Source organism: Podarcis raffonei, chromosome 6 (genome assembly GCF_027172205.1).
Source record: "Podarcis raffonei isolate rPodRaf1 chromosome 6, rPodRaf1.pri, whole genome shotgun sequence".
NCBI classification, from domain to species: domain Eukaryota; kingdom Metazoa; phylum Chordata; class Lepidosauria; order Squamata; family Lacertidae; genus Podarcis; species Podarcis raffonei.
Genome location: NC_070607.1, coordinates 66,991,079 through 67,001,331, shown reverse-complemented (window position 1 = coordinate 67,001,331; position 10,253 = coordinate 66,991,079). Strand labels below are relative to the sequence as shown.

Here is a 10,253-nt window from a genome sequence, read left to right as displayed (position 1 = left end):
CAAGCCGCCTGAGATGAATTTATACCCCCCAACTTCACACCTATTCAAATCTTGAGTGTCCCCGTTCTATTCCCTAGAATGTGTCCCCAAACTGGAAGCAAACTTTTATCAAGGCAATTTGTCTTTTGCTTCCTTTTCTCAATTCTTTGTATTCTGTGTGTGGTCCCCGACTCAGGGTTAAGGAGTAGTTGACATGCATACGAAGGTGATGGTTAGTTGATGAAGGCTCTGTGTGAAAGGAAGTGAGGTGAAGATCTCCCAGGATGGGAGGCTGGGAGAAGAAAGGAAAGCTCCTAGATGAGAGCTGGGAGGGCTTACCTTTCTCTGTGTGGGCCAAGATAAAGTTTACCTGTGAAGGAGGATTTATATTCTCCCCCCTTCTCTTTCTCTCTTGGCTCTTTGTTCTTAGATTAGTTCGTTCTTTTATTATAACATATTATGAAAAGTCTAAGGAAAATATTTTTTTAAAAGAGAAAAAGGAAGAAAAGAGGAAAGATGAAGAGAGAAAGGGGGCAGGGGGTGTGGAAGGGGGAGAAAAAACAACAGGTGACATACTCATGTCCTACTCCTGTTGTTTAGAAAACTATTTGCTCTAGTACCATAGCTCTGCCACTGTTTAACTATTAGAATTTTACAGAAGATAAGATAATTCCCAGAAGGCAGAAAATTCCCAGGAAACAAAGGCCAGTTTTTGAACACTTAGAAACCAGAAATCCATCTCCTCAAAACCCACTAGGGCTTTTGCTGCCCCCGTTCCATCCATTCTGGTGTCTGGTGCTTTGTTTGAAGATCCTGGCTGTTAAAAATAAAAGCATGAAGGACATTCCAGTGAGATGCAGAGGAGGAATAGGTGGCTTCTGATGAGACAATTCAGCCAAATGCTGAAGAACAAGGGAAAGGCTAGAGGCTGCAGTTTCAGGTAATCAAGGACAATTAAATAGAGAGTGATGAAAACCAGAACAGCAGCAGACCACGTAGTAAATGTGTCACTGCAGAAAAACAACAACTATGAATCAAGGTTGTTGGGTTAGGCCCTAACCCAGCAAGCTGGAATCTCGATCTGTGTGGTTTCCCTTTAGGAGGAGTGCTTTTCAGGCTGAGCAGATCAGGTCATTGAACAGGTCCATATTACTGAGAACGGTAATGTGAAACAAGAGAAATGTGTTCAGGTAAATTCCTCTGGTGGTTTCTCATGGCAGACGTAGGGTAGACTGCCCTTCTTTTCCTTTGCGTTCCTTGATCCCCTTGTTTTGGCATGTCAGTATGAGGGATGGAATGGGAAAGCTTCATTGAAACACAGCAAAATGAGAAACTGAAGTTTCCATCCCTAGCAGCGAGTAGTAGCTCAAAGGAACAAGTGTCTTGTACAAAGTGGCTGAGGTTTCAGTCACTGCACTTAGGTAAGTGGGGAAAGAGTTGGTTCATGGCTGTTATGGTATAAGGGTGGGCAGCGTTGATTCCTGGCTGCCAGTAGGATGGCACATTCTCTCTCTTTTTCCCCCAGTCCCTTGCATCGACCTATGTGGATGTCTAATCTTTGGAAGGAAAAAAGTTTGGAACCGTTGTGCCTCCTCTTTCTCCGCACAATGCAGTGAGGCATCTACAGATGCTGGGGAAGAGGAAAGCTACGGATTCTCACGGTCTGCTCTCAGCTGAAGATTTACCGACGGTTGTACTCTGGGCGCTTGTGCCGAAAGAAGTGCTGCGTGTTCTGCCTAGGTGCAATATGATGGACTATTTCACAGTGAAATATGATGGGCCTATTAATAATTGCTGTCTCCTAGTCTGACCTTGAATGGAGCTCCGGTGAAATCCTTGTTAAGTTTCCTTCCCCTTTATTTACAGCTGGGAGTGCACAGAACGTTTCCTGCTGCTGCCTGTGTAGTATGAAGACCCGTAGCATATCAATGCACGATCACTGAAATCCTATTTGCCCTCTTTGGGGTATTGATGTAACGGCTTCCTGCTAGGAAGCATCTCTCTCTCTCTCTCTCTCTCTCTCTCTCTCTCTCTCTCTCTCTCTCTCTCACACACACACACACACACACTTTCCTCTCCACCCATGCCCCCCAACTCGCTGCCACCGCAGCTGACTTAGCAGGCTCCCCCCGCGCCGCCCCCATTGATCAAGCAGGCGTACCGGTCTCCTCCTCGCCTGCTTCAGACTGCAAAGCTCAGCAAGTCTCACTGCGGGCGCTTGGAAAGGAGTTGGGATAGAGGGGAGGGGCTAAAACCACCCTCCGGGGTTGGATAATGAACTGCACCACAGAGGCGGAGGCGGAGGAGAGAGAGAGCCCCTTCTCAATTAATGCAGGATCTTTATTCTATTGAGCCGCCTCTCCGCCAATGAGGTTGGAGCTCCGCAGAACACGGCGACGTACGGGAGCCCTGGAGGGGCGGGTGGGAAAAGCAACTGCAGCATTTTGAGGGACTGACCTGCCGGCTCGAAGTCTTCTGCCCGTGTGTGCGTGTGCGGACGCTGGTGTGTATCTGTGTGTCTCCGCACCGGCGAACGAGTAAGTTTCACTTTCCTTCTTGTTCTTTGCTTGCATCTGTGTCCGAGGATGTACTTCGGGGTGCATCAGAAACCAGACCTTCCCCTTTCCTCCCGCCTCTTCTGGTGATTGATCGTTCCCTAAGTAGTAGCGGGGCTCTGGGACAAAAAGGTTTGGCGAGCGCAAGGGTGGGGAGAGAAACAAGATTAACGCCACAAAACGCCTCCCCTCGCTTTTAAGTTTACTGCAGCAAGTGGAGTTATTTAGAGAAGCTAGTGGGGATCTCCTCGTCAGCTTTCTGCAGTTGGGCAGAGAATTCGCTGGCCGTGGTGCTGACCGGACGGTCAACCAGATCTTGTTTGGCCAGGAGTGCTGAACGGACAGCTCCCCGTGGTTTTTGCGGCGGTTTGGCGCAAGGCATCTTTCCTTTCAGGGTACAGTACTATGGAGATCCATGATAAAAGTGGCCGGTGGTTTACTTTTGATTGGAGCAAAAAAGAAAGGAAGAAAGCGGGCTGTGCCTTAGAATATAAGCATCTAAGCAAACAGCAACAACAAAAAAGACCCCATCCGTGTTTGTTCCTAATGATCCCAGGGAAGAGTCTCAAGATACCATTACCTGGTGTGCATACTCCCACCTCGCCTTCAAGGTTATAGTCCAGACAGATGCAGAGGAAGAGGGTCACGCAAGCAGAGACACCAAAGTGGAGCAATTAGCATATGCACACACATGTACAGATATACTGTACAACACGTTCTGTTTCAGGACATGCTGCAATCTAAAAATGCTGCCAATTGGATGGTATGTGCACAATAGGTTTATATGCACCTGATCTGCAGCATGTCATATGTAGATCCCACTAGTGCACTCAGATACTGGTGCAATGTGCTGAATACAGAGCTGGGTTCCCTGGAGAGAGTGCACCGCTAACTTTCCTGATGCAGGAATGGAAGGGTTTCAGAATTCAAAAACCAGATGTCAGATCTAATGAATACGAGGTTTAAAGCATAACAAGAACTCACCTTTAGAGTGGGTTAGATTCATTGCATTGTGTTTCATTGCAAGAAGTCAGTCTATTGGGATATGGAGCCTTTGTATTTCAAATCTGTGCCTGTCCGCAATGGTTGAGGCAGGGAATCACTCTCCCTGACATTGCTTAGAAGAGGTGCTGACTCAGCTCTCTCTGCTCCTGCTCAGCAGGGTAAGATGGTTCCCAAAAGGGAAAAACAGACTGGGAACAGAACAATCCACTGCACCAAAAGGCAGATGCATCAATGTCTAAACACTGACCAATAGGGTCAGGTGTGAGAAAGAGGAATTGAAAGGGAAAGAGAGAACCTGCAAGGAAAAGATGGAACCGCTGTGTGTGGCATTCTGGGGCATGCAAATTAAAGTGGCCTTTCTACATGGGTGGAACTTGCTGTTAGTAATATGTGATTGTGTGCACAGGTACACAGCCATGTGCAGAGATGTTAGCATGAAGTGGGTGGTATCTATGGTGAGCCCACACCTAACTCCATGAGTGCAATCGCTGAGGAGAGGTCATGAGCAATCATGGAGAGAGCTGCCAGCGCACTGCATGCACTGCCCAGTTTACACAAACCTTTCTCCACCCAGCTGTTTGCCTGTGCATGAGAAACTCAGTAAGTGTGAACTGCCTCTATATTTTAGTGCAATGAGCTCTGTGAATAAGGGATAGGGGGAGCTTGGGGATTTCAGACAGTTTATATATTCTGGGGGGTTTTTTGGGGGGGAGGAAATGGAACTGTTGGCTGACTCTCTGAGGGGTACTGCAGGATGAGAGCTCTGGGGATGAGTCTGCTGATTCTTGGCTGGCTGGCACAGGGCAAGTCACTTTCCAAGCTCCCAGTCTATTATAGCTCTGGAGTGCTTACAAGATGAGATGGGAGATAACGATTTTCCAGCTCCTGAGTCATTAGCTCCGTCTGTTCCTGATAAGGCCTTGCTCACCCTTCTTGCTGCAGTCTCCTTTTGGAACACACGCACAGCCTGAACCAGTTTGCTGTCATTTACTCCAGACCTAGATGGCCTCGTTATACGGGTGTCAAGGCTACTTTGCACTCTTAAGAGTGCAGGTCTGAGCAGCATTAGATTCTTGCAGTGCTCCTGGGTTAACTTTTCTGATGCTGCCATTGGTTCAGTATGAGTCTCCTTCCACTGCTATACATCATACTGCTAGCTATAATGGGTCGGCAATAGTTCTGTGTGCCCTTTTTGGATGCTATAATGCTGGGGGGGCTCCTTGTAAAATGATTGGGTTTTTCTAGCACCAGATAATCCCACAGCAATTTTACATAAAGCAGGAAAGAAAAGACTTTGTGGAGAGGTCCCTGAAAGGCTTTGGTGCAGCTGCTGCATCCATCCATTGCCTCTGTAGATTGCTCCCTCTAGACTGCTTCATCATACATGAGATTTCCCCCTAGATAGAGAGCATCTCTCTGTGTGGGTGGTGATGGAATAAATCTATCATGACTGAAGTGTGTTTTGATTTTGCGGTGAGAACACGGATCAACAAACTGTCATGTGTGAAGCACTTTTTTAGAGTGTAAGTTCTGCAGCTATTGATATTGCATGGGTGGGGTGGTGACATAGGAATGTGAATGCCCTAATACTCAATGCTGACCTAGAGGCATGAATGTGTACGCTGTATGTAGTTCAGACACAGGATGAGGAGTATGTCTTTCCTTGCGTTAGGGATCTTTTTGTGTGCTTTTCTATATTTTTTGTTGATCTCAGTAAATGTACACGGGTGGCTGTAAAAATGAAGCTTGGAATGCAAGCTAGTGTGTGCCAGGATACCCAGGATTTTCCATGTCCTGTTGTGATTACAGGTTTTTAATGGACATGGAAAGGCCGGATGCTAAGGGGTATGTGTTTATGGGTGTGTTATGTGATATTTGGTGGGGATTTGAGAACGGAAGTTCTCAAGGATCCCACTGTTGGAGATCACTGAATACAAAAGCATTTAATGAGAATGTAACTGTCAGGGGAGCATCAATGAATGCTGTAGTTTAACTGCCCCTATAGAAGATCCTATGGCATAAAGTTCAGATGCAAAATCACTAAAATGGACAACTGTTGTGTGAAAGTCCTTTCAAGCCACAATGTTCTCTGAAGCTAGCTGGCATGGCAGAGGCAGCATAGACATCAAGAAGACTGAGTCATCCTGATTTATACACCATCCCTTTCTATTGCAGGTACCCCTGTTCAGTTATAACTTGCTTGTAATGCTGGGGATCGTGATAAACGTCCAAGTTGAAAGTACGTTCATGTTATATGTTCCCTATGGGTAAAAGCCATTCCATCCAATGTGGTTCTTGGATGCCGTGCTGATGTAAGTGGTTGCCTGCACTGTGGCATTCTGGAAACTGTTAATTTTTGAACAGGGCAAAGAAATTAACTCTAAAGATGAAATCCAATGACATCTATCTCTGTGGCTATTCTGAACTACTTTCCTCCTGTGTTTTGTGTTAGTCTTTTCCACCCTGGTATTTCTTCCACAGCAGTGTATCAAGCATGGAGGCCAGAAGGTGCTCTAAGCTTCCTCTGCAGCCTGGATCTATTCCCCATCAGTGTTCAGCTGGCCGAGTAAATCAGCGTTTACAATGTCTTTATCACCATCCTGTTGGTAGCAGACATAGATCACCTGGCAGTGTGAGTGACTCACTTTAGAATCCCAGAGCCTTTTGAAATACAGCTACTGCTATATTGCAAGAGCAAATGGGGGAAATGAAGCGTGGGAGTCAATGGTCATTTCCCCAAAGCTGTCTAAAAAGGTATTTCCTTTTGATAACTGCTGACCCCTTCTCCCAACTTGCTCAGGCTTCAGCAGGCTGACTCCAATGGTCAAGAGAAGGGAGTATGGGGAAACCTGTCTGCTTGGCATACATGATAGTGTCATGCCACGGGGTAGGGGGTGAGGAATGTCTGCATGGAATGAGGGAAAGCATTCATGGTCTGCAGACCACAACTGTTTGTTCTTGAAATATGTCTGCGTGGCCAGGCAATTAGCAGCAGGAGCAAAGGATCAGCATATGCTAATACTCCAGGCTAAGGCAGACGACACTGAGCAACTTCTATTCAGTGAGCAGGCCCCAGGCAAGAACTGGAATAAGTAGACTGGGGAGGAAGAGATGGTTCTGTTGGAGGCCTCTCTTTGTAATACCATGTACCTTGGCCATAACTGAATGGAGTGAACTTTTTGATTGTGGCCATGATGATGATGATGATGATTTATTTATATGCTGGGTTACCCCAGCTACTCCGGGTGGCTTCCAACAAATTAAAACACACAGAGTTTTATACCAAAAGGTCAGGTCTTAGTGCTGCAGGAGAAGCACAGTTTCTTTTCTTTGGCTCACTATCAGGCATCTGTCAACTCAAAGTCATTAACTCACTCATCCCTTTCAGAGAAAATGGGAAGAAGGACTTTGACACATGTGACAATATTCTGGCATGTTGCTGAAGTGTGAATGGGACTCAATGGCTTTTACCAAGCAGCAAGACCCAACTATTTAAGGTCATGTAGTGAACAATATGGAGATGAGCTTTCAAGTATTCAACAACAACAACCATTCATGGTAGTGGAAGAATCTGAACTATAATTTAGCAGCTCATTATAAACTTCTAATAATGATCTGGACAGTGTATCTCCCAATACCAGAAGCTGTGGTTACACAACCATGGAGGGCTGTTGCCTTTGCACTATCCTTGTGAATTTCCAGGAGATATTTAGCTCGCCCCTTTTGATGTAAAGGATGCTTCACAAATCGATGCCTTTGTCTGAACCAGCAGAGCACTCCTTACTCTTATCAATACTAGACTTTTAATACTTAATAATTAGAATGGTTTTTGATTCTGTGTGTTACATAGTTTCCTTTAACCTGCCTTTTGCTCTGTATGTTGATTGAATAATAAATCCTGGCTGAACCATTGATTGTGATTCTTATGTTCTGATATACTTGCTGCTACAAACCTTAGCCTGTATGTAGCTGATGGCTTTCTTCTGCTTGGTGTTTTGATGCAAGGGCATTTTGTCCTAATAGTAAGGTTCAGCACATAGCTTTGTATGATGACTGAGTGCCTCCTGCTTTTGCACAGTTGGTACCTGTATGATCCAGGTACCTGCATTCATCTCGGGAGACCTAGAATTCTGGAGACATATATCTTTCCTCCTACATTCCACAAATCCTGCCACCACTGCCCAACACTTCCTAACAGCATCACTCATGGCTACATAGCTGTGCCTGCTTGCAAAAACTTCCTAAGAGCCACACTATTTCCCCATGGTGGTCTGAGTATATTCCAAAGGTTAGAGACAGATGGATGCCAACAGCAACAATATGTGTGGGTCTCCTGGAACCTGTTAAACAGTGTTTTATTAGACATATGCACCTATTTTGTTCCCAAAGCAAATGATCTCTTTGGGTGGATAGACAGGATGTTGTTTCTTCCTTTCTTGCTGCAGATTCCCCTCTCCCTGCCGCACCAGAAATGGTGTGTATGGCAGGGGGTCAGCTGCCATCTGCTGCATCATGTCTCACCAGTTTACATCATTTGCTGAGATCTCTGCAGTCTTTGTACTGCAATAAGAACTAGTAGGATTTTGCAATGACTGTATGTCATGCATTTTATCTCCACGTTCTCAAGCACTTGTTTTTACATTTGGAAATGACTAAGGTATAGAGTGTCACTTTCCCAAGGTCACACAGTAAAAAAGAAAAACAAACAAACATGGGACAACTAGAAAGGGAAGCTCCTGCTGCCTTCATCTTCTAACCGATAGTGAATGCAAGTAGTCTTCCTCGAAACCTTTTTGTCTAATACTCACTCATGGACAGACCATCTTGAACTAAGTTTAACAATTAATGTCACAAATAAGTCATATTCCTATACATATAGGATTCTCTGAATCCCTGGGCTTCCCTCCATCCCTCCACAGTTTCCAGAGTTATTCTTTTCCAACTGCATCATATAATGTTCTTCATGTTTTCTTAAAACTCAGTTCTCACCATAGTTCTCATTACATTGCAAGTTTTTTTTTTAATCCTGCCAATGTTTTAATTGTTTACAGTGTTCTTTGAAGTAACTTATAAATTCCCCCCATTCTTTATAAAATTTAATGCCTCTTGATCTCTGATCTTCCTGGTCATTTTTTTTGCCATTTTGGCATAGTCCATCATCTTTATCAGCCATTCTTCTCTTGTAGGTATTTTACCTTCCTTCCATCTTGAACAGTGCTCTAAGCACCTGTGGTGTCGCCCAGGAAAAAAAGCTTCCAGGTTGCCTATATCAACATTTAAGTAGGGAGAAGCTAAAGTGGAGAATCTGGAGGTGTCTAGCAGTCTCACAATCCCACAGTTGTGTGTTGTGGCTGTGATGGAAGAGCATCATGCTCCAAAGGAGCTTCACCAGAATCCTCCAGTGTCAGCCAAGCAGAGCACGTTCATCCTCTTGCTTTGCATCCTCTCATTACAAGGTTACCACAATATATCATGAACATAATTACTAGTACTAGTGATGGATGAACTCCCATCAGTTTGATTCAGAACTGGCTCAGAAATTATAAGCTTTCTCTTGAGAACTCTTGGGAGAAAGGGGGGGAGAGACTTTTCCTGCGAGTTCTTTGTCTTGTGGCTCATTATGTTGGTTCATGTGTGCTGGATGCACCTCATTGTAAAATTCCCTTGTAACTGTGGTTCCCAGTACTAGCCATGGAAGAAGAAACTGGAAATTCAAGCACTTTCCCTCCCCAAACAATCAGTGCTGGAAACAAGAGATGGTTTTAGAAACAACAGACAGATGGAGAAAAGTAGCCAAATATCAGTATGAAATAAACAAAAGGAATTTACCTGAACAGAGGAAGAACTTGAATGGGTGGTTTGGTCACATAGTGAATGTTTCATTGGCTTGGGCTGATGGGAGCTGCCTGTAGTGCAAAATATCTGGAGGGTGCCAGGTTGCTGAAAGCTATTCTACATACTGTGCTTCTCAAAGTAATCGTATTGCTTAACATTTACTTGGTGCAGTTTAAAATTATTATTTTATCTGATGGTAAGCCTAAAGTCAGGGACTGCCTTACTATTGGGTTTTATTAAACTATTCTGGAAAACGTTTTTCTCCCCCCCTAAACAGTAGGGTAAAATGGTCATGAGCGATGTCCAAACGATGCATTCTGCCAGTGCAAGGTTTTCCACTTGTGCAACAGAAATTCTTTCCTTTCCTTTTCCTGTGTGTACCTGTGTGCCCTCCCCCAATCTGCTTCCAGAGTGTTGGGGAAAATGCCTATAACAGGTTTAGGAGGCTTGTGGAGGGAAGAGAGAGGGGGAATTCCATTGCAAACAGAAACACTGAAGGAACATGTTACTTAGCAGTACATTGGAAACAACCCAATATAAATACATACATTCTGAGTGCTTAAAGTGTGTGGCATATATTACCTCAGCAATTCTTACAGCAGCGTTTTCAGACAGGCCAGTATGAGAATGCGCTCATTGTCAATGGTGGGGTGGAGGGTCAGAATAACACTTGCTTTATGATCACTAATAAACCTTTCTACTCATTCTCTTATGGATAGTTTATGCCATACACCTGTTTTGGAAACATCCTCCTTGACTGTGCTTTGGCAAAGATCCTTTAGTGAATTCATAGCTGAGGTGAGCTTGAAACCAGGAACTTGCAGCTCAGACAGCTCACACTCTCAGGCCTTGCATGAGACTTGCTCTCCAAATGCCATT

At 44.7% G+C, this 10,253-nt stretch overlaps 1 protein-coding gene across 2 annotated transcripts in view; it reads left to right on the top strand.

Moving 5' to 3' along the window:
* The first annotated feature begins 2,460 nt into the window (after positions 1–2,460).
* Positions 2,461–10,253, top strand: part of SYT2 (synaptotagmin 2) — a 150,676-nt gene continuing 142,883 nt past the window's right edge. Inside the window, exon 1 of one of the 2 annotated variants that reach the window (XM_053393685.1) lies at positions 2,461–2,516. The gene's annotated coding sequence lies outside the window, so the exon portion shown is untranslated. The remainder of the gene's footprint in view (positions 2,517–10,253) is intronic. The other variant, XM_053393686.1, reaches the window with a different exon arrangement.